Source organism: Macrobrachium nipponense, chromosome 1 (assembly GCF_015104395.2).
Source record: "Macrobrachium nipponense isolate FS-2020 chromosome 1, ASM1510439v2, whole genome shotgun sequence".
NCBI lineage: Eukaryota > Metazoa > Arthropoda > Malacostraca > Decapoda > Palaemonidae > Macrobrachium > Macrobrachium nipponense.
Window position 1 is genome coordinate 201,988,651 of NC_087200.1, and position 15,751 is coordinate 202,004,401.

The 15,751-nt window shown below is 46.3% G+C and overlaps 1 protein-coding gene and 1 long non-coding RNA gene across 16 annotated transcripts in view; both read right to left on the minus strand.

Moving 5' to 3' along the window:
* The window catches only part of LOC135220022 (uncharacterized), an 875,986-nt gene that overhangs the window by 191,613 nt on the left and 668,622 nt on the right, over positions 1–15,751 (minus strand). The gene's annotated exons all lie outside the window — the stretch shown is intronic.
* LOC135220029 (uncharacterized) overlaps positions 13,811–15,751 on the minus strand; it is a 7,724-nt gene continuing 5,783 nt past the window's right edge. The window contains exons 2-3 of the long non-coding RNA XR_010315558.1: positions 14,387–14,521; positions 13,811–13,889 (exon numbers count right to left, since the gene is read on the minus strand). This is a non-coding gene — a long non-coding RNA (uncharacterized LOC135220029). The remainder of the gene's footprint in view (positions 13,890–14,386; positions 14,522–15,751) is intronic.

Sequence of the window (15,751 nt, forward strand, 5' to 3'; positions counted from 1 at the left end):
TTTCTTCGACTTCTTCCCTGACCCTCCTCGTGAAAAGGATGGCTGGGAGGAGGGCTGGTTACGGCCCCCTTTAGCAGAAGTCGAAGAAGACAGTCTTTCCTCGGGGCTTCGACGAGGCTATCGTCTTAGCAGCCAAGGAAGCGCTAGCCGAGCTCTTTGGCTTGGCCACAGTTCGAGGCTGCCCAGAAGCCTTCGTAACTGCCTGGTGAACAAGACGGTCACTGTCGTCAGTGCGCCGTCTGTCCACCGCAGCGTCCACCATCTCTCCTGGGAAGAGAGAGGAGGAACTCCGTACTGGTCCATTTCGAAGTCCTAACGCCGCCTCACGCCCAGCCGCCCTGGATACCCAGGTAAGGACTGCGTCCCTACGGCGAAGTACCAGGTTGGCCCACAGGTTTGCCGTCTGGTGGGCGAGGAAGGAGCTGGCTCTTCCTCCAGACTGGCAAAGCCTCCTGAAAGCCGAGTCTTCTTCGGGGGAAATTCCCCCGGAGTTGGCTGCGACCTTAGACACTGTGAGGGACCACAGGTCTATCCAGGAGACGGCCTGGAAAGTTGCCATGGCGGTAGATTCCAGGCCAAGTGCCTCTTGCTGCGAGAACCATAGGTTCTCAGACAGGAGCTGCTGCAGAGACACACCCGGAGTTAGCCTGGCTAACTCTGGGTTTACCTGTTTGGGTGGCATCGGATCTTCTGATGGCACGTAAAAACGCCGCTGTCGCAGCAGATGAGGTGGAAGCAGCTTGTTCGATCTGCTCGACCTGAGAGAGCCTTCTTGTCCGGAGACGAGAGACTCAACCTGGTTCAAGACAGAATCGGCAAGCTCCGATCGCGGCAACCCCACCGTCGGTTTGGGTTCCCTCTTCGGGCCCCAAAACGACTTGAGCCGGGACGTGAGCTCTGAAGGTGGGAGCGGCGACCCTTCCCCGAGGTCGTTGTGCTGACGAATCAGCGCAATAACCTCGGCAAAGTTCCTCTAGATCTCGGGAGTCACTGCATCCTGAGGAGTAGGACCATCCAGTCCCTCAAACAGGAGCACCTCCCGAGACCCTTCCCCTTCAAGAGGGGGAACGGCTACAGACCCCTCTCGGTCTCCTCCTGCCACTTGCGCGTACGTCCTGGTCGTCCGAGGATCTGTGCCTGGCCGTTTACGGCGTCGCGACGGGATCACGCGGGGCGCACCCCTCACGATCACTCCGCAATACCTCGCTCCTCCCGGTGTAACCCGAGGAGGTTGAAGGTACGGGAGAGGCAGACCTGACGCTCCCCCCTCGCTCACCGGCAGAACCGGTGGGCTTGGAGGGCTGCAGGTGATCGCCAACCCGCGGTGGCGATCGAGCTGCAGGCCTAGTCGAGACGTCTCCCTGAGGAGAACAGCTGGACCGAGCACAGCGGCCCCGATCTCGGGTGTCAGAGGAGCTGCTGCTGGTTGCCGTACCCGTACGTTCCCTGTGGGAGCGACGGTTGGGCGACCTACAGAGACCACTGTCACGGTGAGACCGGTGCTTGTCCTCACAGCGCGTCACACGGCTGGCGCCGGCGATCGGGGGGACCTCTTCCCAGCCTCAGCCCGTGGCCAGTCAGAGACCGTCACGTCAGCCCGGGTAGCCAGCTGGTCGCCACGAGAGCAAGAGCTGGTCTGGTGAGAGTCACCTGAGCGGCTGTCACCAGTCTTCCGCTCCGTGCCGTGAACCTGACGCCGAGTGAGCTCTGACGTCTGGTTCTTGGCTGTACGGTCACCGGTAGGCGACCGTACACCCGGTAACTCTCGCAAATGAGAGGCCAAGATGGAACCTGATGCAGCGGCAGAGCCTCTGACACCAGGCGAAGAAGTACCAGTGTTAGCCGGTACCCCTCTGGTCCACGTAGTCTTCTTCCTTGCGGAAGAAGAGACGGGCCCCGCTCCCAAAGGAGCAGGAGAACCAGCGGAAGAACCCCCTGTCACACCGGAGTAAGACGGGTCCTGAGAAGCTCCCAAAGGAGACCTCTTAGGGGGGGAGGAGGCAACCTTCTTCTTCTTCGGCTGTGAAGCCTTAGAAGTCGAAGGGGGAGAGGCGGCAGACGACGACGACGAAGAAGACGACGACAAAACCTTCCTCTTCTTCTTCGTCAGCTTCCTCAGGACTGACGTTAAGTCTACCATCCAGGGTGGAGCCGGGGCTGCTGTTGCCGAAACAACAGGGCCCAGACGCACCTGTCCGGATAGACCAACGTCAGGAACAGCAACGCCACGAGCAGGAACGGCATCGGCAGGTGCGGACATCTCAGGAACGGCAGGTACAACAGTCATGGCAGGAACGGTCGGCAACATCTGAGTAGGTACAGCAGGTACGGCAGGCGGTACAGTCATCATGAGAGGTTAAGCCAACTTCAGCGACGTCTTAGGGATCGGCAGCAGGTCCAGGGGCGAGCTCTTGGGACAGCGGAAATCAGGCCGAGGCAGCACAGCTAACCCGGGCGGCGGCGGCGGCATGACCCCCCTCGGTACAGCGATCGGACCCTACACTGAGGTGGTAGGCGATACATACACAGCATGGGGAGAATACACCAGGTGAGGGGGGGCGGCGTACCCTGGAGTTGACAGGGTGGTGGTTGTGGTGGTCACCGTAGAATGCGTGACCGCAGCAGACCCAGCTAGGTGGTACAGCAGCCCCTGGACACTGGGCACGCCCTGCAAGCCCAAAGACGCCCACACCTGACCAAGGTCGTCCCTCGCAGCAGAGGCACCTGTGGAAGCAACGGTCGGGTTATTAGGGGGGGTCTCTAACCGCTCGAGAGGGGATGATGCCCACCCCAAACGGATAGAGGACCCCGAGTACAGCTGGACGTCGGGGTACCGAGCGCCCTCCACCACACTCGACAGGTCGGGTGAGGAGAAGGACCTGGATACCCCCCCCCCCCCAGGGGAAGGTGCCATACGTGGGAGCTGGGCAGGGGGCAGGAAAGACGACGAGGTGTCCGTTACCAAAGGAGTCGTGGGAGAGCTTTCCGACGACTCCTTTGCAGGCCTTCGCTTCTTCCTGCCCTCGTACAAGCCCCACTGCACCTCCAACCAATCTTTACACACTTCACAAGGCTCGGTGCGAGAGCATTCGCGCCCCCGACACCGAGCACACAAAACATGGGGATCGATCTCCGGAAAACTGCGGAATTTTCCGCACTTACGCCCTTCAGTTCCGGGGCACAGTCGCCGGACAATCGGAGGGCTTGATGAATCCATTGTCAATCAATCACAATTGATAAACACAATATAAAATTGAAATGATTGTACTTACAGATCAGTTTCACAATGTAAACAGAACAAGAAAACACAACCATGCGAAAGCAAACGACGATGAAGCAGGCAGAGAGCGAAGATACACACCATCCACGCGTGTGAGGCCGAAAGCAAAAGTGATTCTTCACCTCCTAGTCGTGCGCACTGTCGGACAAGCAGTTAACTACCAAACCCCTTGTTCGAAAGCTTACGACCTATCAAGCTGCCGCTAGTAACCTTCCTATTGTAAAAGGACCGAAAGGTTTGTATCACGTGTCGGAACAACGACCATTTTAATAAATCCTTTGGTGTCATCATCATAAATTTTTCTTTAAGAGATCTAAGCTCACCAACCACTAAGTCTACAATCTTTCTTGAATTCCCAAATTTATCATCCAAACGTTGAATCATTTCATCATAATTACCCTCTGAGCCCTTCACTGCGTGAAGTGCTTCTCCACCTAGACACATTTTGAGAGCATATGGATCAGTGCCATATATACTCTTAACTAAATTCTCATAATCTTCCTTAAAAGTTGGATAGTTTCTTAAATTACCTTCGAACATTGGTGGTTCAAATTTCTTTACTTTAACCTTCGATTTATCTGTTGCCTTTACATCCTGGACACCTTTGAATATTTTTGCACTTACTTCACATTTTAATCTTTCACTATCTAGAATATATTGCTGGGCTTCTTCTTCTAAATTACTATCGGCTAGCTTATCCTCGTTTTCACATATAAATTGTATCAGTTCATCATTTTGATACTCTAGGCATTTAAAGGCTTCAACCATTTCCTCATAGTTCTTCGTTAACAATGATAAATCATCACCTCTATTGATTCCTTCATTGCACATAGTTACCTTCCTGGTGAACTTCCTTTTGCTGATTGCCCTCTTCCTCTTCAGGGCGACAAGTTCCTCTTGCACACCCATGGTGGATGAAGTTGAAATGTACTGGGATGTTCAAGGATGGACCATAAGTAGTAACAGTTTTTATTGCCAACGATAGGTTTCAACCTGAAATATGATATTGTTATGATACAATAAAGTTTTATACATACTTACCTGGCAGATATATACTTAGCTTTAGACTCCGTCATCCCAACAGAAATTCAAATTTCGCGGCACACACTACAGGTAGGTCAGGTGATCTACCATCCTGCCGCTGGGTGGCAGGAATAGGAACCATTCCCGTTTTCTAATTCAGATTTTTTCTCTCTTCCACCTGTCTCCTGCGGGGAGGCTGGGTGGGCCATTAATCGTATATATCTGCCAGGTAAGTATGTATAAAACTTTATTGTATCATAACAATATCATTTTTATACATTCAACTTACCTGTCAGATATATACTTAGCTGATTGGCACCCTTGGTGGTGGGTAAGAGACAGCTAACTACTGAAATAGACAGGTAAACAACATATGTTGTAGGTATTAATAAACCTTGGTTCCTACCTGATTAAGCAGAAGACTTCGTGGCTACTGCCCAGGAGTCTGCTTCGCTTCAAGAGCCTCAGCGAGATAGTGATCTATGGTTAAGAGTTCTTGTGGGTCTGCTAATGGGGTCTTATCCACTTACTCGGCAGAGCCTAAATGGCCTTTGTCAATGGGTGCTAATCCACTAACATGACAATACACCTGCTTTAAAAGCATATTCAAGGAGCAAAACACCGATCCCGACCACCTGAACCTAACACCTGTGTTAGTTCTAAAGATTGTAAGGAGTATCCCCAACTCCTGACAACAACCAAAAACTCAACACCACAATACATGCACACAAAAAAGTACAAAAAAAAAAATTTTGTACACCCTCTTTTGTCAGATATTCCTCAGTTCCTTCTGACAAAAAGCAACGGCCGCCTGTGCGACATCTAGTGCCTCTGCCAGTCGAAAACCAAGAACATATCTAACTAGTATAGGGTTTACGTACACACAATTAATTAAGGATCAGTCTTTGCTCCAAGTCCCAGCACCGTATCCGCTGACACAAACGGACCGAGAGAGAAGCATTTCTCATAAGTTACCCTGACATCCTTCAGGTAATGAGATGCAAAAACTGAATTGCATCTCCAATATGTCGCTTCGAGGATATTCTTCAGTGACATATTCCTTTGAAAGGCTAGAGATGTAGCAACCGCTCGAACTTCATGAGCTTTAACTCTAAGAAGTTTGAAGGAGTCATCTGGGCAATTACTGTGAGCCTCAGTAATAACACTTCTTACAAAGAAGGCTAAGGCGTTTTTAGACATGGGTCTTTTAGGGTCCTTCACAGAACACCAGAGACCCTGTTGACAACCTCCCAGCTGCTTCTTTTTGCTAAGGTAAAATTTAAGGGCTCTGACCGGGCAAAGGGGACCTCTCAATTTCTTTACCTACTAGGTCGAAAGGCCCTTCACTTCAAAAGCTCCTGGGCCAGAGCTTGAAGGATTTTCATTTTTCGCCAGGAATAATGTTGGAACGAACAAATAGCAGCATCTCCTTTAAAACCAAACCGAGAATCAAGCGTGTGTATCTTGCTTGTTCTTTTGGTGGCTGTAGCGAGAGACAACAGGAATAAACACTTCCTCGTAATGTCCCTGAAGGAAGCAAGGTGTGGAAGTTCGAACTTCTTCGAGGTTAGGAATTTCAGGACCACGTCCAGATTCCAGCTCGGGGCTCTAGGGGTATTGATCTTTGAAGTCTCAAAAGACCGGATCAGATCATGAAGATCCTTGTTGTCAGCTATTTCCAGGCCTCTATTCCTGAAAACAGCTGAAAGCATACTTCTGTATCCTTTGATGGTGGATACAGAAAGGTGCGCTTCCTCCCTCAGGAAAAGAAGGAAATCGGCAATGTTGGTCACAGAGGTATTGGAGGAGGACAGCTTCTTCGATTTACAATATCTCCTATAGACTTCCCACTTCGATTGATAGACTCGCATAGTCGAAGGTCTGCGGGCTCTAGCGATAGCCATTTGCAGCCTTTCGAGAAAAGCCCTGCTCTGACGAGTCTTTCGATAGTCGAAAGGCAGTCAGAGCGAGAGCTGGGGAGGTTTTGATGATACCTCTCGAAGTGGGGTTGTCTGAGCAGATCTGCTCTGTTTGGAGCGATCTGGGGAAGTCCACCGTCCACTCAGTACCTCTGTGAACCAATCTTGAGCTGGCCAATAAGGGGCACTATAGAGTCATCCTCATCCCCTTTGAGGCCGCGAATTTTCTGAGCACTACGCCCGAATCTTGAATGGGGGGGGAAAGGCGTAGTCATCGAGGCCCGACCAATCTAGTAGAAGGGCGTCGACAGCGAATGCTCTCGGATCCTCTACTGACGAGCAGAAGATGTCTATCCTCTTGGAGAGGAACGTGGCAAACAGGTCTATGTGAGGCCTCCCCCATAGAGACCAAAGTCTTTGACAAACTTTCTGAGTGGAGGGTCCACTCTGTGGGAAGGACCTGGTTCCTCCTGCTTCAGTCTGTCCTGCTCTCACGTTCCTCTCTCCCTGGACAAATCTAAAGACGTGAGGAGGATGATGTTTCCCTCCTTTGCCCAGACCAAGAGATCCCTTACCAGTTCGAAGAGGGAGAACGAATGAGTCCCGCCTTGCTTTCGGATGTACGCCAGAGCGGTGGTGTTGTCCGAGTTGACCTGGACCACCCCGTCTCTGACTACTGACTCGAAGCACTTGAGGGCAAGGTGTATGGCCACCAGTTCCTTGCAGTTGAAGTGCCATGACACCTGTTCCTTCGTCCAGGTGCCTGACATTTCTCTTGTTCCTAGAGTCGCACCCCATCCTGTTTCCGAAGCGGTCGGAATACAACAATTTTTGGTTTGGGTTCAGAACGGATAAGACAATCCCTCTTTCTTTTTGAGAGGGGTTAACCACCATCTCAGGTGATCCTTCATTTCGAGGGGGATCGGGAACGAGTCCGAAAGTTGTCCTGTTTTCCAGTTCCAGACTTTCTTTAGGAAGAATTGTAGGGGGCGAATGTGAAGTCTCCCTAGGGAAAAGAACTGTTCCAGTGAGGAAAGAGTCCCTAGAAGGCTCAACCATTCCCTCGCTGATTTGCGTTCTTTCCCTAAGAAGTTCGAGACTTTCGTAAAGCCTCGTATGAGCCTCTCCTGCGAAAGAAAAACTGGAAAAACTGGAAAACCCCGCGAATCCATCTGAATCCCCGAAGATAAACCAGGTTTGGTTGGGCTGGGATCATCTGAGACGTTCTCGAGGTTGCCGTAGTAATCCATAGGCGATCGAATCATGTCCAAAGTTGATTTTAGGTCCTCCAAACACAGTCGTCTAAGTAAAAGGGAGATGTTTATTCCCTTTAAATTAAGGCCACTTTGCTACGTTCTTCATCAGGTTTGTAAAAACCTGAGGAGCTGTGGACAGGCCGAAACACAAGGCCCTGAACTGATAAATCTTCTCCTTCATTACGAAACGAAGGTACTTCTTCGACGAAGGGTGAATGGGAACATGGAAGTAGGCATCTTGTAAGTCCAGGGAGACCATCCAATCTCCTGGACGAAGGGCAGCCAGAACCGATGCAGAAGTTTGTTCCATGCGGGAAACTTAGTCCTTTTATAAAAATCGATTCAGAGCATTACACTGAACCGGTCTCCACCTCCCCGAAAGCCCTCGAGCGACTAGAAAAAAGTGGGTGTAAAAAAATCCCGGGGAGTGTGGGATCTGCAACCAGGCTCAATGGCCCCCTTTGTGTCCAAATTTCATATACCATCTGAAGAGCGTATCCTCAGACAGGGTCTTTGTAAACGAGCGGGGGAACAGTTCTAAGAGGAGGTTGAAGTCAGGGGGAGGGTCGTGTCCCGGAAGGGTTATGGAGACTATCCCTTCCTTCAGAACCGACATCGACCAGGGGCTCGGATCCTCCATTGGGCCCCAGGCTTTTCCGCGTATTCCAGGAGCCTGGCGCCCCACCGGTGTTTGGAGGTTCTGCACGTCATTTTCCCTTTTTAAAGGAACGGAAGTTTGACCTTCCTCGCTTATCGGCAATCTTCCTTTTGAAGGGGGGTCGTGTATTAGGACCTCCACGAAAGGGCGGCTGATACGGACGAGAAACTTTCTTAGCAGCCGTCGTAACCGTTCTGCTCTTCTTGCCGATTGGACAAGAAGGTCCTGGGTCGCCTTCTCAGTTAGCGAGTGAGAAATCTCCTTCACTAACTGAGAAGGGAACAGATGTTCTGATAATGGAGCGAACAGCAAAGCAGTTCTTTGTGAAGGAGAAACAGCCTTGGTCAGAAATGAGCCAAAAACTGATCTCTTTTTCAGTATCCCTGCTCCAAAGAGGGAAGCTACTTCTCCAGAGCCATCCTGGACCGCCTTATCAATACAGGCCAGAATGCTATGAAGCACTTCTGGGCTGAGACCTTCTGAGTCTTGAGACTTCTTAGACATTACCCCCAAGGGACCAGTCCAACAATTAAATAAACTTCCAACACGTGGAAGAGTCCTTTGAGGAGGTGGCCCAATTCAGACATGCTCCAAGTCGACCGTGCAGAGGATAAGGCGTGTCTCCTGGCAGAGTCTACCAGACTCGAGAAATCCGATTCCGCAGAAGCAGGAAGAGACAGACCCATAGTCTCTCCTGTTTCATACCAAATGCCTCTCCTACCTGTCAGTCTGGTAGGGAGGCATACAAAAAAAACAGTCTTTCCCAATTCTTTCTTGGAGTTCATCCAAGAACCGAGAGACTGGAGTGCCTTCTTCATTGAAATGGCCAGTTTCATTTTCAAGAATGAAGAGGACTTATAGGCCTTGTTACTTGAATAGAGACAGCGAGGAGAACGAGGTGCGGCAGGGCTCAGCGACTCTCCGTATTCCTGGAGCAGAAGTGCGGATAAAGTCTTATAATTAGACAGTCCTTCATTAGCTGGAGACTCGTCTTCTGAGATATCCTCTAGCTCGAGACCAGCTGAAGGAGAACGATCCCTTGAAACAGATAAGTCCTTTGTAGGTCGCACACACACTGAAGTAGAAAGGCTTTTATTCGGGGAAGGGCTGGCCGAAAAAGACTCTCTATGTTCCTTTGGAAGAGAACCAGAAGTCTTTTCTAGTCTCTTGCACGATACAAAAGGTCTTGTAGAAGTCTGAAGTCCAGAAGCGGGATATCGCTTCCGAGGAGAGAAGAACTCTTGGAAGGCGATTCGCGCCTGAAAGATTCCGCACGCCGGAAAGTTCCGCTTGAGTGGAACGTTCCCGAGCGCTTGGAAAGTTCCGCTTGTGAGGAAGGTTCCGCGCGCCTGGAATGTTCCGCGTGTTTGGAAAGAGATTCCCGCTTGGAAAGTTCCGAGCGCCTGGAGGGCGATTCGCGCGTCTGGAAAGTTCCGCTTGTGTGGAAGGTTCCGCGCGCCTGGAATGTTCCGCGTGTTTGGAAAGAGATTCCCGCTTGGAAAGTTCCGAGCGCCTGGAGGGCGATTCGCGCGTCTGGAAAGTTCCGAGCTCTTGGAAAGTTTCTGCGCGTCTTAGAAGGTGACTCCCGTTGGAAAGTTCCACTCGCCTGGAAAGTTATGCGCGTCTGGAAGGAGACTCGCGCCCTGGAAAGTTCCACGCGTCTGGAAGGAGACTCGCGCCTGGAACGTTCCGTTAGTGTGGAAGGTTCCGTGCGCCTGGATAGTTCCGAACAACTGCTAGGTTCCTCGAGTTTGGAAGGCGCCTCTTGCTCGAAAGTTCCATGGAAGGTCCTTCTGTTTGCTGTTTGTTTCCACTTGTTTAGAAGGCTCCTCGCTCTTGGTCGTCTGTTTTCGCTTTGAAGGTGCCTTGCGCCTAGTAAAGTTCCTCGCGCCTGCGAAGTTCCTCTCTCTCGGAAAGTTGGCTCCTGCCTGGAAAGGGCTTCTGTCCTATCTGGCGCTTCTCGCCAAGATGGTTCTTCTAGGTCTGAAGAAAACCACTCATCTATAGGAGCTTGTTGCTTGGGAGAAGGCGGAACATTCTCAGGAAGCTCTGACACAATTCCGCGCTTCCTGGAAGAATGCGGAACAGGAGATCGTAACTCTGGTGCCTCTCGTTTGGAGGGAGGAACCTCTGAGCGCGCAGTGGACCTCTTGATAGGAAGGGAGTTATCCTTCCTACGAGGAGGTTTCTTGGAATGAACTCCAACTAATGAGGAGATCTGTTCCTGCATTTTTAGTAGGAACTGAGTAGTGGTCGCATCCCTGTCCTTGTCGGAAAGAGGGGAGGGAGATCTGGAAGGCGTCTGAGACTCCCTTACAGCAATGGGAGTCAAAAAGGCTCTCTGGCTCTCTTTGATTACCGAAGGCGCTTCTTCTGGAAAGTGCTCGGGAACTCGAGTCAAGAGCAGTCACTTTCCAGCTCCTCTTCAAGGGGCGAGAAAGATCCGTGTCTTTCCACCCTCTTCTAGGTGAAGGCGACTCTGAAGACGAGAAGCACTCACGAAGGATGCTTTTCCTATAGCGATCCCTGGCAGTCTGAGGCGTAACAGAACCTGCCGAAGGGACGCCTGACCGGTGGGGAACCTCTACAACCTCCGTACGGCTTTCGACATTCCTTCTCCTCTGGGCCACGGAGCTTGGAAGAGGTCTAGACCTGGGAGCATTGTAGAGCCAATCAGACGCCCCCCCAACACATCGGGGACACTCACATCACTGTCCACTGTTACGTCACAACCACTCTTACCTTCTAATGCCGCCATTTTGACTTGCATTCTTTGAAGGGTAGCTTTCAGATCTGCAATTTCCGATGCTGAATCTGTAGGATTTGCAATGGGTGAAGGGGCAGAAATAGAGGGAGAAGGATTAATCAATGTATGAGCAGGAGAAGCTAGAAAGCTAGGTACTACTATGAGATTCAGGGTCTCTGTAACACGGTTTTTTGGACTTTGCTCCTTGTCAAAGCATCGGATGTAGCTGAAAGTTGACATATGTATATTTTACAACCACACACAAATTTTGTCAGCATTATCAATAACCTAAACCCGATAGCTTTAATTTTTATAGAGTAAAAATGATCTAGCCGACGCCATGGCCAATGATTACGAGCCAAGAGTCGAAAAACATTCATTACGTAAGCAAGGTAAACAAACACCTTTGACGAAATGTTGCCCCGCCACCCTCCACTAGACAGAAACTCCATTGGGTTCTGAAAACCCAAAGACTTAATGAATGCGGAAACGATACATAAATGTGGGTGGGGTATCAGTGCTAGCATAGTAATACTACTGTAGCAGTAGTGCAGCAACAGTATAGCAGTAATATACATGAATTAAACGTTTAGGCCAAACTGCTGGGCGGATCCATTGAGGATCATTTAGCACTTCTTACAACTACTAAAGAAATTAGTTTTTATAGCCAGAAGTTAAATTTTCTAATCCAACAATGCCCATGGTAGCCTTCAGTGTTATCCTGAATTATAACGAGGCAAAAGTGGGTGGAGCCTCATGGTTATCATTTTGACGATAATTATTGGTGAAGGTTTAAAGCCAATATACGGTACCGGCTATTTTTTTTCAGTAAATAGGTAGATAGCCAATAAATAATAATTGCTTGACATTGGATATAGCAGTTATCAAATCAAGCTTGTCTACTATGTTTTTGAAAATTACCAACTATTCCCTACATCTTGTCAATCTGATTGTGACCTATAAAGTAGACTGTAATTTCTTAGGAAACCTATTTTGGGAGTTAGACTAATAATCGAAGTGTTTTTGTATTTATTAACATATTTTGTTGGTTTGTTCATTATGACAATTATCAGTGGAGAGGTTTCAGAGTTCATAAAGGTGTGCTGCTTTGCTTGTATTTAAATTTGTTTTTCATTGTTGCCAGAGGTTTAGCCTTCGTTACGTATAGCCAATCATCCATCGAGAAAGAGGGAAGAAATGCTGTCATAAGTTACGTAAACGAGTGCGTTCGAAACCTTTTCTCTGAGTACCGTTGGCCCCGTCTTCAAAAAAAGTCACTTTTACATTATAAGTACCAAATTTATTCAACCTACTTAATGCAGAATGCAGTCAAAATTTATGTGTAGATATAATATGTTTTCTGAATAAGCGTTATATTTATGAAATGCATAGATAAAAAGTTATTGCGAAAAAACCGTGTTACAGAGGCCCTGAATCTCATAGTAGTTCGCTAGACCTAGATCTACTACGGCTTTTGGAAGCCTTCCTCAGCCTATCCTTTTCTAGCCTTTTCATATAAGAAGTAAGATTCTTCCATTCTTCTGCACTTAAACTCTCACACTCTTTATAGGTGTTAGCAAAAGAACATTCATACTTTCTACAACGCCTGCATACAGTGTGAGGATCTACCGAAGTTTTCGGCATTCTCACCCTGCAGCCCTCATTCACACACCTCACAATAACACTCGAGTCAGACATTCTTAGAAAAATCCAAAAATCAAGTTCAAGAAACAGTCCACGATAGCGTATGCCAATACAACGATCCAGTGCGTCACCAAAAGCGTCAAGAAGACAATTGCGATGAAAAAAGAATTCCAGCCAGAATGTACCAACACAATGTGGACAGTACCGGCGACAGAAAAAAATTCCTGGAATTAGAAAACAGGAATGGTTCCTATTCCTACCACCCAGCGGCAGGATGGTAGATCACCTGACCTACCTGTAGCGTGCCGCGAAATTTGAATTTCTGTCAGGACGACGGAGTCTAAAGCTAAGTCTATATCTGACAGGTAAGTTGAATGTATAAAAATATATTCCATGTAATAAAAAATAACACAGTACAACCAGCTATACAAATTTTGAATTTTCCCTAATTTTCCTGATTTAACTATCAAAAAAAATATTTGTCCTTAATACAACCCTTCTAGTAATGTACATGAACAACCCATATTGATATGTATATTTCTAACAATAACTATGTATATAGCAATGTAAATAAATACCACTGTAAATTATGGTACTGTAGCCACTAAAGCACTCTGCATCAAATTAAATGTACTCATATCATTAAACATTACTGTATATATACATAGAATCCAATTACCAATAAGGGCAATTCCAACTGAAATATATAACATCCATAATACACTGTATTGCAATCACTTCAATGGCCTAACTATCACAGGCCTTGAACCCCAGTAGGAGATTGCCAAACACAAATATCCCATCACCTGCCGGCCTTATATGTCACCGACTTCATTCTTGGGTCTACATCTACAAGAATAACACCTGCCACCACCCGCCACCACCACTCAACACAATAGGCAGTACCAGAGTGGTTAGCAAATTTTACGGCACTTCGCCCGCTAACCGTGCGACACTGAGATATGGGTAAGACAAAAGATATTCCAGATGCGCAATAAGTTACAACTCGCTCCAACCCATATCAACATTTTTAAACAAATATATCCTTATAGTATTATAAAGTTTGATCATGTTAATGAATACACTAAGTACCAAAACTATATACGTAACTGATTAACCAAAATTTTATGGTTCCAGTGTTTGAAAAATAAAGATAAGAAATTCTTAACATATGAGAAACTGCTATTTCAATTACAAAGAAAATGAAGCATCAGTGAAGTGACCTACCATTAATACAACAGTGACATGCAGCCCCCCCCCACCCCGCACCCTTTGTTCGTAGATGTACCTGTGCACATGTAGCTACTCGTACCATTGTAGCAATAGCCTTGATTAGCAGTGCACTGGGCATTAGGGGTACAATCTGAGAGTTTGAGGGAAGATAAACATTTCTTTATGTAACGTTAATCATCATTTAAAGTTATTCATATTTGTACAATTAAGCCCTCATCCTTGAAGGAATTATCACTTTACATACAATGCAGACATACAAAAACAAATTTAGTTTTGGTTGTAACATATAGGTTCTGTGTTTATTGACCTTACTGTTTTTTTTTTATAATATGACGATAAAGTTAACTCAATATAAATATGAAAGAGCAAGTTAAAAACATAAGCAGCAAGGAACTTTCAGAAAATATAGGTAACAACTGCTACTGCATAATACTGTTCCAGAAGTTTAAACCTACAATTATATTATGTGCTATATACTATAAATCTTCTTTTGCATGTGCTTCCAATATTACATAAAAGTTTTCATAAAACTTTTCATTATCCTAGAAATACTATATGAAACTATGCCTTATAAACAACTGAGCAAAAAATATATCAAGTTCTCCTACTGTTCTTTATGCGACTCACCCCTGCAACAAGTGCAATTGTTTTCAAGGCAACCTGCTGGTTCAGCTAAGCCATAGCAAGTTCCCCAGTCATCATCTTTCACGCATCTCCCACTGTCTCCTCCACATTCAGGTAATTCAACACAGTTATCAGGATCTGGAATGATAAAACATATGTGATATCAATAATACACAGAGGAGTATAAACTGAATTAATAATACATTATGTAACATGCATTTTGACAAAATCTTCTGAATGCAGTGAAGAACATCCATGCATATTATCAATTTTGTTTTGTCTCAAGAAAGTCATTCACAGTTAATCTTAACAATATGAATGAGATTTTTTATATTTTTTGAAAGAAAACAAGGTCTTATGCTTATTCTTATGCTATTCTATAAATGCTCCCTTGCAACTGTAGTGGATAAAATAACCAGAACTGAATCTTATCAGAAAAATTTACTCCTTACGAAGACTTTGTGAAAATGTACATACATACTATAACCCGAGAACCAAAGGGAAATGGCTCTTTATAAAGATCCTGGTTGCTTGAGCCTAATAATAAGTGAATGATTGCAGATGCAAAATAAAGCCACTTACCCATGAAACAACAAGCACAATTTGCCGGTCCATCACACCTTCATCATAAGTGATACCATTGCATACATGGTTGCTATTTGTACTGAAGCAGTAACCATTATTGTCTGAACATATGGGTTTTGGAACATTCCTAAACAGCTCGAAGAAATTTTACATTTATTTTAATGTGTTCATCAGTTTGGGTAACTTTTCCTACTTCACACAATCTAATTTGGCACAGTGAGATGTTTACACAATTACTTAGCAGAGGATTCTGATGTCTTTTAAATCTGTTATTTAAATCAAATGCTAGAAAAAAACTTTGTGTTGAGTACTTCAAGGAGGCCTGATTGTTAAACAATGAAAGAGTAGCTAAAAAACTGCATAGCGAAAAATAATGAAAATATATACATATAATAATGATTATTTTACAACATATTGAAAGGCGAGGGATTGAATGTTAAAGTTTTGTATCTGTATTTTTACGTCTTCCATTTGGAGTCTCTTTCTATGCTTTAAGAGATATGTTTCTGATCCAGATACTGCAGTTTCTCTTCATTGTTGTTAAGAGTTTGTAACTGTTTGCTTTGTTGAATTCATCAATTGTGTTTACGAGTTTGTAACTATTTGCATTGTGAATTCATCAATTGTGTTTACATATTAAACAAACAGAATCGGCAAACATTTTACACTTGAAATTCATAGATATTTTGTAGCCTTACAGTTCTGGTGCACAATGTAGATTCTAGTTGTGATACAAGTAAGAGATCTTTTACAATAAAGTTCTCTAATTATATCAGAGTAATA